Source organism: Saimiri boliviensis, chromosome 8, assembly GCF_048565385.1.
Source record: "Saimiri boliviensis isolate mSaiBol1 chromosome 8, mSaiBol1.pri, whole genome shotgun sequence".
Taxonomy (NCBI): Eukaryota; Metazoa; Chordata; class Mammalia; order Primates; family Cebidae; genus Saimiri; species Saimiri boliviensis.
This window is the reverse complement of record NC_133456.1, coordinates 125,708,774-125,724,718: the sequence shown is the minus strand read 5'-3', so window position 1 is coordinate 125,724,718 and position 15,945 is coordinate 125,708,774.

Here is a 15,945-nt window from a genome sequence, read left to right as displayed (position 1 = left end):
ATAGATAAGAGACAAATGGTTGCATTCTTTTTTTTTTTTTTTAATTGCATTTTAGGTTTTGGGTACATGTGAAGAACATGCAAGATTGTTGCATAGGTATACACATGGCAGTGTGGTGTGCTGCCTTCCTTCCCTTCACCTATATCTGGCATTTCTCCTCGTAGTTGGCTTCTAATTAGCCTTTCCAAAGGAGACAATCAGATATGCATTTATCTCAGCCAGCAGAGGGGTGACTTTTAATAGAATGGGAGGCAGGTTTGCTCTGAGCAGGTCCCAGCTTGACTTTTCCCTTTAGCTCAGTGATTTTGGGGTGCCAGGATTTATTTTCCTTTCACACCCGTGTTGGAGGTGGAGCCTGATGGGAGGTGATTGGATCGGGAGGCAGATTTCTCATGAATGGTTTAGTGTCATTCCCTTGGTGCTGACCTCATGATAGTGAATGATTTCTCAAGAGAAACTGAGTTTAATGTTGTGTGGCACCGTCCCCCCTCTTTCTCTTGCTCCTGCTCCAGTCAGGGGACACGCTTGCTCCCTCTTTGCCTTCCATCATGACTGTAGGCTTCCAGAGGTTCTCACCAGAAGCTGACTAGATGCTGGGGCCATGCTTCCTGGACAGTCTGCAGAACTGTGAGCCAATGAAACCTCTTTTTTTTTTTTTAAATTAATTACACGGTCTTAGATATTTCATTATAGCAATGCAAGAATGGCCAAATACACCATGAAATTAAATAAGTTGAATTTATTTCAACTGAAACCTGAGTATTTGGGCACGACCCGAACACGCTACAATGTATCTCAAACTAGCGCTGCCTAGCTTTGCCCAAAACCAAAACTCACTTCACATTTACCTGCAAGGTCCACTGGCAGGTGAAGTGGGACAATAATACAAGTCACTCCTCCGTTTCCCACGCTGTGTTGCAGAGACGATGCTCACCTTGGCGTGAGTATCCAGTGCAGATGGCCATGCCTTTTTGCCATGATCACGAGGTGGTGATGAGGTGGCCATTCTCAGCACGCTGCCTGGTAAGACTTGGTCTTGTGTAGAGCAGGCCTTGGGTCTGGGTCTGGGAGCCTGGGAGATCAGAGACAGAAGACAAGAGTGACTGGGAAGGAAGCCATGCCTTCAACTGTTCAGCAGAAATCAAAAGGGCAGTTAGGCAAGAACCATGCAACTAAGGTGCAACAGAGAGGGCTTTTCCGAGGGCAGATGAGCTCTGTGCCAGGTTCACTGAAACAAATTCTCCCTCTTAACAGGATAACTCAGATATTCCTTTTTGGTTCTTTTCTATGAGGAGAATCTAAGTTAATTTACCAAAGAAAGTCACGGGGATGGGTGGGGGATGTTGGCTCACACCTGTAATCCCAGCACTTTGGGAGGCCAAGGTGGGAGGATCACTTAAGGCTCAGAATTTAAGACCAGCCTGGGCAACGAAGTGAGATCCTCATCTCTAAGGAAAAAGAAAAACGAAAAGAAAAGAAAGACATAGGCGTTCTTCTGAAAAAACCACCGTGAATTCCTTGCAGATTACTGATTTCCATAAAACCACTATTTCAATTTCTACCAGCCCTCCTCAAATTAAACAGACTTTAGTAACCTTCACAGACATGGCGATTGTGTATTTCAGCTGGATTCCAAGTTTGAAACAAGCTCTTCCTTGGCCTCTTCGACGCCTGTGTGCAACTAACTTTACTGTAGAAATTTCTTGATGCATCTAAATTTGGGCTTTAAAGAAAACTTTTCAAAAGATGGAAGATTTGGAGTGAAAAAACCATGTACTTACTAGTCTACTTTTATGAGTGGAATAGGGCTAAGTTCTCTTTAAAAAAAAAAAAAAAGGAGTAAGCATTTGGATACTTCAAACCTCATCAACCACATTTGATCCTGGATATTATCTAGGCTTATCTTGAATAGGAAAATACCAAGAGCTCAAGTGCTATAAGACTTGGAGAGCATTTTCACTCACCAGGAGGCTGATTAAGCTTATTATTTGCTGTCCAAAAGCTTCAGGTGCTTATTGACCTGAACTAAACTCAAAAACAGTGAAGGGAGAAAAGGAATGTGCTCCTAATTGAAAGCCCCAAGAAAACCAGGTCACCAAAGCAGAGATGGACACGTCTCCTTAGTACAAATCGGGAGGTTGAGTTTTTCTGCCAAGATTCTATGGCTTGGGAAGGATCATTTTCCATCTTCCCATGAGACCAGCGATACCCAACACATTTACAGAAGCTGCGTCATGTTTTCACACCTGGTTCCATGTCCATATTCCCTTGCATCCAAACAAGAAGTTAGTTTTCGACGTATCTTTTCACTCAAATATTTGAACTCTCTGGAGAACCATCGAGCCGTCTGGTTCTAGAGTTGCTGAGTTTCGAAGCTCAGGTTTCTTCAGTACCCATGGAGGGTCCTTAAACGTGCCAAGAAAAACAGCACAGCAGCTGCATCTTTGGGAGTGAGGTGCAAGCTTTCAAATACTATTTTAAAATCACCACTTACAGAAAGATAGAGAACCTTATGCCATCTTAGCATTTTTAAGTAGGGCCAGTTGGTTAAATACCACCTTCACTGCCATCACTTTTTTTCTCTGTTGGCCATGCTTTTCCCTAATTTAATAAACCTCTTACATTTTCTTTTCCGCATACTTTAATTTTCCTACAGAAGTGACTGCAGGAGAATTAAATCTTGTATTTACCAAAAAGAATCTGGATGAAATAATTATTTAACAGTTGCCTGTATGATAAGATAGTCTGTTATTTTTATTACTTTCTTTAAAGCTGGATAATGATGATGAATATTATAATTAACTCAGTGTTGTGATTGGGCAAGATAGGATGATTTATTTTTTAAAAAGGTCTCAGACCACTCTCATGGGAAATGTTGAGAATATGGAAAGTTATGCATTAGGAGTTGAGGCATATATGGGAAATCTTTATACTTTCTGCTCAATTTCGCTGTGAACCTAAAGCTGCTAAAGAAATGTCTTTTTTTAAAAAATGTAAAATTAATTAAAAAAAATAGGTCATGTCCTGAATGGGCTGAGGCTGGTGTAAATTATCATGATTCAGTCTTGCTAATGTCTATTCCTGGGAAAGTAAAAGTGGAGAAGGTAATGGTTGGTGGAGGATATTTAAAGAGTAGCTATGCCTTCATTTATTCTACGAAGCATCTGATAAATCAAAATGTATTTTCTTTATTTTACTCCAAAGGGTAAGTTTTCTTATCTTTTCCATGAACTCAGTATTGTTCAACCCATGAGAAGGTAGGAGATGACATGGGAATTTTAGCAGCCAAGATAAACAATCTTCTATTAAACCAAAACATTGTATGCCACTGGCATGACTCCTCCACTTACTGGGAGGTTTGCTGAGGGATGGTGGGAATGGAGAGTTAAATCCACCAAGGATTTCTCACTTGAGATTTTGCCAGTGTTTCCTTTGTGTCAGCCAATTACAACGCCGGAGATTTCAGCCGAGGACAGCATCTTCACCTAAATTATTCCATTATTTAACAGTACTCACAGGCCCCGTGATTCACCGTGTACTGTTCCTAGCTCGGTCTTGCAGTATTGGCTCTGGGTAGAAAGGCAGTTGCCAAACAATTGCCCTCTTGCATGTATCACTTCCAAGCTCTTCATTCCTGCTGTTGTGGGTTGTGTCTTTGCATGTTTTCCTTACATTTGTTCTCTGTGCTCAGGAGAGCTGGAATCTCCTTCATAAAAACCAGAAGTTTCTTTTGCATGGCAGCCTTTTTTAGGGCATTTATATCTCCGGAGAATATACTTACAAAAATTGACTGGAGAATCCCCAAATCAAGGGAAACTTCCAGAAGAACAGAGACTTCCCTTGCAGTCAGAATCCCAGTTCTCTCTGCATGATGATTGTGCAGTACTCAGAAAGTTAGGAAGAGACGGGAATGGAAACTCAATCTTGCTTCACAGGTTTGAGTCCCTGTATCTAAAGGCCTGAGGGAAGATGGCCAATAATTCGCATTTGAGGCAAACCAAGTCTCTTGCCTCATTCCGTTGCACAACTCAGAGTTAAGAAGGGGAGAAAGGTCATCTTTATTTCTCTCCGTGTGCACGGTCCAGAGCAGAGCTGAGCTCCAGTCAGCCGTGCTGCCAACTTTTCTACAACCCCAGGTCATGGAACACAATGGAGTCCCACCCCTCTCTTTCCGATACACTCATTTTCCCTCCAGTGCCTGAATGTGGAATTGTTGGAAACATTCTGGGACAATTGATCTTATTTCCCTTGTCATTTCACCCCCACACAAAATCCTTTTCTCTGAGGAGCTCAGGACCCCATGCCACAATTAAAGGACTTAATCCAATGCTCAATTATGCCTTGCTGGGTCAGTGATCTGTGATTCGAATTATCCAGACCTGCTGATGACCCGACAAGGAGAAAGCCAACCAGGGGCAACTGGAAACAGAGAGATGTGAAGGAAATGTGCAAATGCTAAGATGGGTTTGTGAGAGACAGATTTGCAGGGAATCAAGGGTTCTGGGAGGTCGAGGTATAGTCAGGGGGCCTATTAAAAAGTTACAGGAGGAGAGAAACCCAGAAAGTTTCAGGAAAGCCACTATCGGGGAGTCATTCTGTTAAGAGGGAGGAGAAAGGATTTTCCACTGCTGAGCTACTCAGAGCCAGGCTGAGATACACAGAACATGCCCAGGACCCACTCTTCACAAACACTTCCTCGTTTGATTTTTTTTTTTTTTTAAGATGGAGTCTTATTCTGTTTCCAAGGTTGGAATGCAATGGTGTGATTTCGGCTCACTGCAACCTCTGCCTCCTGAGTTCAAGCAATTCTCCTGCCTCAGTCTCCTGAGTAGCTGGGACTATAGGCGTGCACCACCAGGCCCAGCTAATTTTTTTGTATTTTTAGTAGAGAGGGGTTTTGCCATGTTGGCCAGGCTGGTCTTGAACTCCTGACCTCAGGTGATCCGCCTGCCTCAGTCTCCCAAAGTGCTGGGATTAGAGGCATGAGCCACTGCACCCAGCCCCTGGTTTAAAGTTTTTAGATGCATAGTGAACAGACATGTTCAATGATGATTATGATAGCAATATCACCTGAGAATGTTATTGTGTGTTAATAACAACCATAGTAAATATTTAACATTATTATGACAACATAGAGTAAAATATTTAACATTATTTAATTAACATAATTAAGGTATTTAACACTATGAACATTATTATATTAAATAGTAAAATATTTAACATAATGATGCACTGTGATACACTGAGCATATACTGTCAGCCTTGCACCATGCCCATTGCTGCAAAGCCGACAGTAAATGATTTTTTTTTTTTTTTTTTTTTTTTTTTTTGATACGGAGTTTTGCTCTTGTTACCCAGGCTGGAGTGCAATGGTGCGATCTCAGCTCACTGCAACCTCCGCCTCCTGGGTTCAAGCAATTCTCCTGCCTCAGCCTCCTGGGTAGCTGGGACTACAGGTGCGCACCCCCATGCCCAGCTAATTTTTGTGTTTTTTGTAGAGATGGGGTTTCACCATGTTGACCAGGATGGTCTTGATCTCTTGACATCGTGATCCACCCACGTCGGCCTCCCAAAGTGCTGGGATTACAGGCTTGAGCCACCGCGCCCGGCCAGAAAATGAGTTTTAAAGGTTGAAAACCACAGGAAAGGGAGGACACACAGTGAATGGGACGTTTCAGAAGATGCAGGGCAGAGGGGGACTCAGCAATGGAAATCCGTGTGCCTTCAGAAAGAAACGACGATGAAAAGGTCTTTTAATATTTCACAGACTCGGAACTTGGGGTAAGCTCAAGACCTGGCCAAAAAGCTATCTCTAAAGGCTGGAAATTCCATTTATGGAGTGGTTAGACCCCCACCTCCCTTTCCTCCCACTCAGTACTATTTTACTTTTTAAATTATGTACAAATATTGATTTGATAAAAACAGACCATCCAGCACTATACCATGCATTAGGCACTCTTTTTAATAACTTTACATAAATTATTGCTTTTAATTCTCACATAATTATTGTATGAGGTATGGGCCTTATTTTCCTCACTAAAGAAATGCTGATTGAGATGATGGATATGCCGATAACCCTGATCTGATCGTTATACATCTATGTACCAAAATATCGCTATGTATCTCAAAAAGATGTATGGTTTTCATGTGTGAATTTGAAACATAAAAAGGTATAAAGAAAGAATGGAGAAGAAGAAAAAAAGTTATAAGGTAGATACCTTATAAAACCTCGGACGCTGACAAGTTAAGAAACCTGCTCAAGGTTATACAGCTAACAGGTGTGGTTAAGGCTAGGAAGTTGAGCTCAGAGGCTATGCTGCTAATAAATACGGTATTCTGCTTCACATGCCGTGTTTATGCCATGGTTAGATGTCTTGACAGTATATGCTTTAGTATATCCGTATTCCATAATAGCATTTTCTAGTAGATGCTGTAAAAATGTTTAATAACAAAAGTTAAAGAACTTACGAACAGCTCTGATGGGAATATAGTTTTAAAGGGGCTAGATGTAAGTCAAATAAAAAATATAGATTACTGTGAATTGGCCCAATACCAAAGAACCCAGGGGTAGGAGCTTGGACCTCTGCTTAGGTCTCATGACTCAAAATGAAGTTCTATGTCACTAAACCACCCATCTGGAGACTAGGCACAGCCTGCCAAGCAGAGCAATGAAAATAAGCAGTCTTGTGACTCTGGGATCTGTGCTGCTGGGTGCATCTAGAAAAATAATGTGACTTCTTTGAAGTCAGGACCATGAAATTGCCATAAAAATCATCCTGTGCCTTTCTGAATGATCTTTGAATAATTAGGAATAAAATAAATGTAAAGTATCGTGCAGATTCTAAGCATATCTTGAATGCAGATTCAGAAATAATACCTTGTTTTCCCTTTCTATAAATATGAATATTATTTTGGGGATGATCACTAATGAAGTTGAAACGTTTGATTTCGGCCACATTTACCTAATTTGCCTTTGGAGCTGAAACACAAAAATGGGATATTTTTGATTTGATGTTGCAGTGCCTGGGTTATCGCTTTACGATCAAACCTAATTTCATTATTGCATTTTTCAGGCTTACAGACTAAGGAATTGCTCAGTACAAACATCTTAACCCCTGGATCTCAAGCAAGTCTAGACTTGTCTCCTGCCTTTGGTGTCTTGCATTTGACCTCCTCAACATGATGGAAATTTAACCAACCAGAATCCTGTTGTAGAAATCAGTTGCTAAAAGTGTATATACTGTCGGTGTCTTTGACTCTACAAAGATTGGCTTTCATGCCAGATTTGGATGTGGCATTAGAATAGGAGGCACGGAACTCTAGATCCAGAGAAGTCCTCCTGACTTCTCAACCACAAATTCATGTCAACTGAAATCTTAGAAATGGCCGCAAACAGTCTGGTTTTGATACCTGCCAACGTTTTCCTCAAGCAAGCCCTTAACCATGTTCATAACTCCCTTTCAAAACTACCCAGTCCTTGTAAGTCAATGAGACTAAATCGCGTCAGCTGCTGGCTTCAAGTCGTTTCTCCGATGGTGGTGTTAATATTTCTGTGTTCTTACCTGTTTTCCTGGGAGGCATCAACTCGCATGACTGGAGTTATTAGTTCCACCCAAGATTTTAGTCTAAGGCAAGCTACAGTCGGGTGATGCGGAAGACAGATGTTTCTGAATCCATATTCACAAGCTTCAGACTATATCAAACACCCCAGGAGAGACTTATTATTCTACCTCGCTTACACATTCAGAAGTTGGGTTCAGTTGAAGAAGGAGACACAGGCAAACTACCTGCCCATGGATGACAGAATATTCCGGGTTCCTTGTCTTCCCTGCGTTTCTCTGCTTCTGTTTATTGGTCCGTTTCTCTTTCCATCTCCTGGGAAGAATAGCTCATGACTGTGATTCTCTTTTTGTGTTAAGTTTTCTTTGTTTTTCAGAGCTCGGTTATGAGCTCAGCTCTTAGGTTTTTATTTTAAATTACTTTACCTTTGATCTGAATCTTGGCTTCATTCAACAAATTTAAACTACATTGTTAGAGTAGTAACTAGATTCATATGGAAGGATTTTTTCCCCCTAAAACAAGAATCCAATGCAAAGACACTGCTGTACACTCCCCAGTATGATTTGTTGTATGGAAGTTCTCTTTCACCAAAATTAATGTCTAGATCTCAATAGTGACCTTTATTAGGTGTTTTCAAGCTGTGAGTGTCCTCTTTCCAACTTCTTAGCCTAGCTTTAAGAGAAAATACTTATGAGTAGGGGAAATCAGACCTCTCAGACTCTCCATCTTTTGATTTGTGGTTCAAATAGGATCGAACCCAAAGTAGAAAACAAAGTTTTAGCTTAGCCTTTCCATTTATTTATTTATTTATTTATTTATTTTGAGACGGAGTTTCACTGTTGTTACCCAGGCTGGAGCGCAGTGGTGTGATCTCAGCTCACTGCAATCTCTGCCTCCCGTGTTCAAGTGATTCTTCTGCCTCAGCCTCCAGAGTAGCTGGGATTATAGGCATCCACCACCACACCTGGCTATTTTTTTGTATTTTTTAGTAGAGATGGGGTTTTACCATGTTGGGCAGGCTGGTCTCGAGCTCCAGACCTCGGGTGATCCACCCACCTTGGCCTCCCAAAGTGCTGGGATTACAGGTGTGAGCCATCGTACCTGGCCAAGCTTAGTCATTCTCTAATTACTTTCCCCTCATTTCTTAGAAACCCCAGAAACAGAGCTACAAGAAGCTGTGTAAGGATTGGGGTGACCTGCTGGCCGGCGTCTGTAGTTACATTTAACTTCACATTCTCCAGGCTGGGTGATTCTTTCAACAACAATCCCTGTTTGAAAACCTGGTGGACAAAGGGGATGTCTTTAATTTGTCCGCTAGCACAGTTTATTTTATTTGTGGTTACTGGTAAAGGTATTAGCTGTTGTTATCAAGGACTCGGTTTTCTCCTGCTTATCTGCTTCCTCTGCTCCGGGAAACCTCACCTCTTATTAGTGCAAGTGTGTTCACTTAAACAGAGGCTTGGGGAGAAATTTGTGGTTTTCAAAGATCTATCTCTTGACCTTACTGCTAAATGATTTTACTGAATCTTCCCGCTCAACTCTTCCTGATTCCCAGTTTCATGAGTTGAGCTCGCATCAGTGCACCTTAGCGGGGCTGCCTGCAGCTTGAAGATGAAAGACCTTTCCTGTTATGTTCCTGTTCTTTATTGTTGCACCCAGTCCACTCACATTCTTTTTTTTTTTTTTTTTTTTTTTTTTTTTTTTTTTTTTTTTTTTTTTGAGACAGAGTTTCGCTCTTGTTACCCAGGCTGGAGTACAATGGCGCGATCTCGGCTCACCACAACCTCCGCCTCCTGGGTTCAGGCAATTCTCCTGCCTCAGCCTCCTGAGTAGCTGGGATTACAGGCACGCGTCACCATGCCGAGATAATGTTTCATATTTTTAGTAGAGACGGGGTTTCACCGTGTTGACCAGGACAGTCTCGATCTCTTGACCTCGTGATCCACCTGCCTCGACCTCCCAGAGTGCTGGGATTTTAGGCGTGAGCCACCGCGTCCAGCCCTCCACTCACATTCTTACATTACAGCATGAGGACTCCCTAATGAAGACATGAAGGAGATTTGTAAGCTGGGGGTACGGTCATATGACAGGGTGGACCGGCGTGGGTCCAGTCCCACCCTCGGCGGGAGAGGGTGCAAACCAACCATGACAGTGACTGACAAACAGAATCAGTTAAAATGAGCATCAAAAGCAGCGTTCGTGGAGAAAGAAGTCATGCAAGGTAGCCTGCAAGAGGGGCGGTGGACAGCGCTTAGGGCTTGAGGCTGCGTCGCGTCTCCTTTCATGAAGTTGCGTACATTTCTGCTCACACAAGTCAAAGAGCAAGGGTATACTAACTGGTTATAAACAACATGTGTATTTCCACCTCATCTGCTTTCCCCACGGGGAGGCATATAGATAAAATGGAAGGGGATAGGGCTGTAAATAAAAGGATAAGGGCAAAGGAACTGATTTTTATTTTATTTTAATTTTATTTTTTTGAGACAAGGTCTCCCTCCCAGGCTGGAATGCAGCGGTGTGATCACGGCTCACTCCAGCCTCCACCTCCTGGGCTCCAGCGATCCTCCAACCTCTGCCTTCCAAAGTACTGGGATTATAGGCATGGGCCACCATGCCTGGCCCTCTGGCTATTTAAAACCCCTAGAGAAGGACTTGCTTCTGGTGCGGTTCCCCTGTCATCTCACAGCTACCCCAGCAGCCCCCATGATAGCTGTTCTTTCCGGCTGCACCTGCCATTCATCCAACACCATTGACTTTAGAGGAAGGCCACTGTGCACAGGCCCTCGTGACATGGCTGCCCTTCTCTCCACGGATGACTGTCCCCACACGGCGCTCTCAGGCACAGTCACATCAGCTGTCTTCCTTATCTTCCCTGTGTTTCAAAGCACTGGGATTGTAAGCATGAGCCACCATGACCAAAGTACTGGGATTATAGCATGAGCCACCATGCCCGGCCCCCTGGCTGTTTAAAACCCCTAGAGAAGGACTTGGTTCTGGTGTGGTTCCCTTTTCATCTCATCGAAGGTTCTTCCCTCGATGCACTTGTCCTCACCTCCAGGCTCCTAGACATCCTTGGTCTTTCTCCTCCCACAGCGCGGATCAGATCATCACTTCTGTTTTGCCTGGGGAAGCTCCTAAGTGCAGTCCTCTCTTAGAGATTTTGATTTCAAAAGATCCGGAGAGAGATCCTGGGACACATAGTTTCAAAGGCTTCCCTGGAAATTCTGAAAAGCAGCTGAGCTTGGGAACTGTGTGCAGGTATCTCTTCTCTGAGAGCCTGCCCTGGTCTGCCCCTCCCTCCCAAGTGTGAGTTAAGTTCCCCTCCCAGCTGCACTACAACCGGCTTTAACTGCAGGTCTCCTCAGCAGGTACCCACTCCAGGAGAACAGGGACTCTGTCTGGCTTAGAAGTGGTTCAGAAACTATTCACTGTGTTGAATTGAAACTGGCGAATGCTTCCTACCTTTTTCTCCCTCTCCTGTTCTAAAATGAAAACAAATTTTCTTTGGCTAGTTCTTGTTTGCTTTGAGAACAACAGGATTTAAAACAAATAAGACACTAGAAAAATGACAAAGCTGTCCCTCCAAAATTCTCACAGAAACGGGTAATACTGGTCTTTAGTTGGTGTTCAAATGTGAATGATACCAGGCCCACACTTGCTTAAACTTTGTGGGTTTTTGGCAAATATTTACTGCAGTGAAACCACTGCTTCTCATTGTAACCATCTTTTACATCAAGTTGTGGAAGGCACTACATTTTCTCAGTAAGAAGACTCACATGCTTGGCTTGTTTCTCTCCCTTCCCCCAAAGTTTTCAATTTTTTTCTTCTTTCTCTGTCTCTTATGCACAAACACAATTTTCCCATAGATTCTGTTAGGACCCAGAAAGGATAGCTGATCATCGTGGGATCCTCTAACTTGTGAGATGATGTAATCTCTCTTTGCTCCTACCTTCCCTGTTGTTGGTACAACCTTGCTTCTAGAAGTTTCCTCTAGAAAATGTATTTCATGGATGCTGAGAGAACGATCGCCTGTTATTGACTCCTGCTTCTCAGTAAGTATAAAAGAAACAATTTTATGCTATTAGCCATTATTTTTGTTGATGCAGATGCTATTATCTGATTTAAACAGCGAAGGGATCATTTTATTTTGTTTGTGCCCTGGAGGCCAAAAACAAGAAAAAAAAAAAAACCCCACAATAAGCCAGCACCATTTTGAAAAGGAAAGCATCCAATAATTAAATATACTTTCCCAGAGATGAGGAGCAGATGTTCTGTCTCTTTCATGGAGTGGGAGGGTGTGGAGACTTAAGGGAGCTGTACCCGGAGCACATTTCATAATCTTGAAAAGTCTAGGGGTTTCAGGAAAGTCCCTTAACATGGGAGGTCTGCTTGGGATAAACTCTTACTTGTGCAGCAACCCAGAAGGAAATGTACCACATTTTTTGGCAATCATATCATTTTGAATTTTTTCTCCAAACTCCCGAGATGTAAAGGATTGTTATCACCACAAATTAATAGTTTTTGAAATTGGAGGACAAGAAGATTTTTTACTTGGCTAAGTCAGTTTTACTAAGCAAATCATGACAGCAATTTCTGTAACAGCCTACCATGCATAAGAAAAGTCGGGCCGGACGAATAGCAAAGCCAGCTTTGGCGGGGGAAAATCATTCACAATGGTAGACAGAAAGAAGGAAAATCCTTTTTATTCTATTTCATGTGCAGCGATTCTAAGACTAGTAGAATCGCCTGGGAAGTCTTTTCAAACTCTCCTGTCATCCCTCTCTGTCTTTACCCCCTCCTTCCCATCCTCTACGAAAAGATCTGAGCTTCCAAGAATGGGAGGATGTTTTCTGAAGGCTCGTGGTTAATGCACTCTCCACCCCACCCAGACTCCCTTTGTCAATTTGAGAACTGGTGCTATAAAATATAAACTCTTTTTTTTTTTTTTTTTTTTTTTAAAGAGACAAGATCTTGCTCTGTTACTCAGGCTGGAGTGCAGTGGTGCAATTATATCTCACTGCAGCCTCAAACCCCTGGGCTCAAGCGATCCTCCTGCCTCGGCCTCCTGAGTAGCTGGGACTACAGGTGCATGCCACGACGCCCAGCTAATTTTTAAATTGGGTGAAAAAGGGGATCCCACCATGTTGTCCAGTCTAGTCTCAAACTCCTGGGTTCAAGTGATCCTCCTGCCTTTGTTTCCTTGGAATTACAGGTGTGAGCCTCCATGCCCAGCCAAATCTAAGCTTTTCAAGGAAGTACAGCTTCTTATGGCTCTTTTAGGGGTGAAGACTTGATTTTCCAGTCATGCAGTCCGAGAGCCACCCTCTGAAATTGCCTCCATCAGCCTCCGAAGGTGAAGACAGCTGCTCTTTTCTCCTAAGACATTTGCTTCGGTGGATCAGCTGCTGGTTTTGTGTGCGGTGTTCATTATTAAATTGCTTCTCAAACTTGTATAAAGTTGTGCTTTTCTGATCTCTGTTTCAATGAACTTGAAATATCTGTGTGTCTGAAGTCTTCTGGGACTGAAATAAAACTTCAAAGTTATACAGTTTGTAGAGTCGGAAGGAACCTGGGAGATTATCTCCCTCAAGTCTGTAGGAATTCATTTCATAGTATCCTACTTAGTTGCTGCTTGTATATTTTCAAAAATTAGGCAACCGCTACCTTGCATGAAAGTATTTTATTTTTGGAGAGTGCACTATTGAGCCAAATGAAATGCATTTCTCTTTTTTAAGGTTTCCCGCTTATACCAATCTTGGAAATAGATACCATGCCTTCCCTCGGGAACTTCTCATGAGCTCCAAATCACACTGTCAATTTGCTTAGGAAGGGAATGCATTCACATTTAGTCATCACTGACTGAATGCCCTCGGCTGAGCTGGATTTTTCAGCAGATCCACAGTTCTCGTAATGGAGCAGTCTCGCAGCGCTGCGAGGTGTGACCCTCCTATGACAGTCATGGCAGGAAAGGAAAGCAGAAAGCTTCTGCAGTCCTCAGCTGGGTCCAGGTAGAACTTCAGGGACCAGCTGCAGTGGAGAAGGTGTCTCTGCTCACCCCGTGGAAGAGCCTGGTGGTCATGGCCACAACCCTGCCTTCTCAGAGCAGCGACATGACGCTAGGTCAGACCGCCAGTTCTGCGAGAAATAAAAATGACAGTTGGACATTTGGTATTCTATAGAACGAGTATCTGTTTACTGAATTTTGACGCTATCATCTGGTGGTTTTGGCATTACTGAGATGCAGTTTTAGGGTTTTTGTGTGCAGAGAATAGCTACTTGTTGTTTGGGTTTTTGGGGTCATTTCTCACATTTCTGCTCCAGAAATGTGTGCATTCAGTAAATATATTTTTACTGCAAAGTCTAAATTTGTTTGATTTCTTGGTAAAAATGTGGACCCATCTTTTTTCTAAAATCCTAGTTTTCTTAAAGACACTAGTAAGTTTCTCTCTTCTTACTAATGTTGACAGCATCTTATCATCTAGATACTTTGCATTCTGTCCAGCCCTGTCCCTGGCATATCATAAATAGTTTAGAGGCTCTTTCTATTGTAGTTTCTTCCAAAATTCCATGTGTTTGAGGCAGATGAGCTTCCGTTTCCCTTTTTCTTTTTCTTTTTTTTTAGTAGAGACAGGGTTTTTCTCTGTCACCCAGGCTGGAGTGCAGCGGTGTGATCATAGATCACCATAACCTCAAATTTCTGGGCTCAAGCGATCCTCCAGCCTCAGCCTCCCAAGTCACTGGGACTACAGGTGTACCGCCACACGCAGCTAATCTTTAAAACATTTTTTAGAGATGGAGTCTTGCTATGTTGCCCAGGCTATTCTTGAACTCCTGGCCTCAGGTGATCCTCCCACCTTGGCCTCCTGGGTAGATGGGATTGCAGATGAGAGCCACTACACCCAGCTTGACGAGCTTCTCGATACAAAGATGCCATGGAGTAGTTCCTGTGCCTTTGTCTCAGGAGCTTCTATGTGGCCTGGCTTCAAGATCAGGCCAGAAAAACTGGTTTATGCTCTCAGTGGCTTGCATGTTCTCCGTGGGACCAACTCAGGCAGCTCCTGTGGGTTGAATCGTCTTGCCCAAAAGGTACGTTGAAGTTTTAACCTCGGTGTCTGTGAACACGACCTTACTTGGAAGTAGAGTCTTTGCAGATGCAGTGTAGCTAAGATGAGGTTATGCTGGGGAGGACACCCGAAGAACTGGTGTCCTTATTCGAAGAAGAAAAGAGAAACACAGACATGCTTGGAGAGAGGTCATGTGAAGGTAGAGGCAGAATGACAGTGACAAATGTAAGCTAGGGACACCAAGGATTGCTGGACACTGCCAGAAGCTAGAGGGGCCAGGAAGGATTGTCCCCTACAGCATTCAGAGGGAGCACAGCATGGCGGACACTTTGATTTTGGACTTCTGCCCTCCAAAACTGTGAGTACATTTCTGTTGCTTTAAGTCACCAAGCTGTGGTATTTTGTCATGGCAGTCCTAGAAAAGTTGCACCGTATTCAAAAAGGGCCGTTGGGTCCCTTGGACTAAAGAGGAAGTGATTTGAGACTTCTGTTTGCCTCATCCTTGTGGTAGAGACAGACCCTGGGAGGAGCTGTCCAAATATCCAGGTCCTGTGGTTCTAAGCAGGTCACTCACCCTGTAACCCCAAGCGTGTTGACTCACAAAATAGGTGTCCACCGAGTATGCCTGAGTGCTGGGGCTGAGTCCCGGCCCCCCTGGGTTTTATAGCAGGAGACACAGACAATAAACAGGGAAAAGGAAGGAAGGAAGGAAAGGAAAAAAGAGAAGGAAGAAAAGAAAGAAAGGAAAGAGAAAGGGAGAGAGAGTCATTGCAGATAGTGTTCCGTATCAGGAAGAAAAGAGTGAACAAGGGAATCAAATTAAAGTGTTGCCAGATGTGGTGGCTCACACCTGTAATCCCAGCACTTGGGGAGGCTGAGGTGGGCGGGTCACGTGGGGTTAGGAGTTTGAGACCAACCTGGCCAATATGGTAAAACCCATTGCTACTAAAAATATAGGAATTAGCCAGACATGTTGGTGCGTACCTGTAACCCCAGCTACTTAGAAGGCTAAGGCAGGAGAACTACTTCAACCTGGGAGGCAGAAGCTGCAGTGAGCCAAGATCGCGCCACTGCACTCCAGCCTGGATGACAGAGACCCAGTCTTGGAAAAAAAAAGAAAAAAGAGAAAGGAATTCAATGCTTTAAGACAAAGGCATGAAAATCCAAATCATACTTCACACTTTTAGGACGCTTAGCAGATAGGCTTTCCCTTGACTTTTCCCTAAAGGAGAGAACCCCGAGCAATGGGTCCGACTTCATTTTGGATGAGCTCCTCCTGTAAGGAGAGTTCGGGCAGTGGGACTCCAGGCCTCTCCCTGTT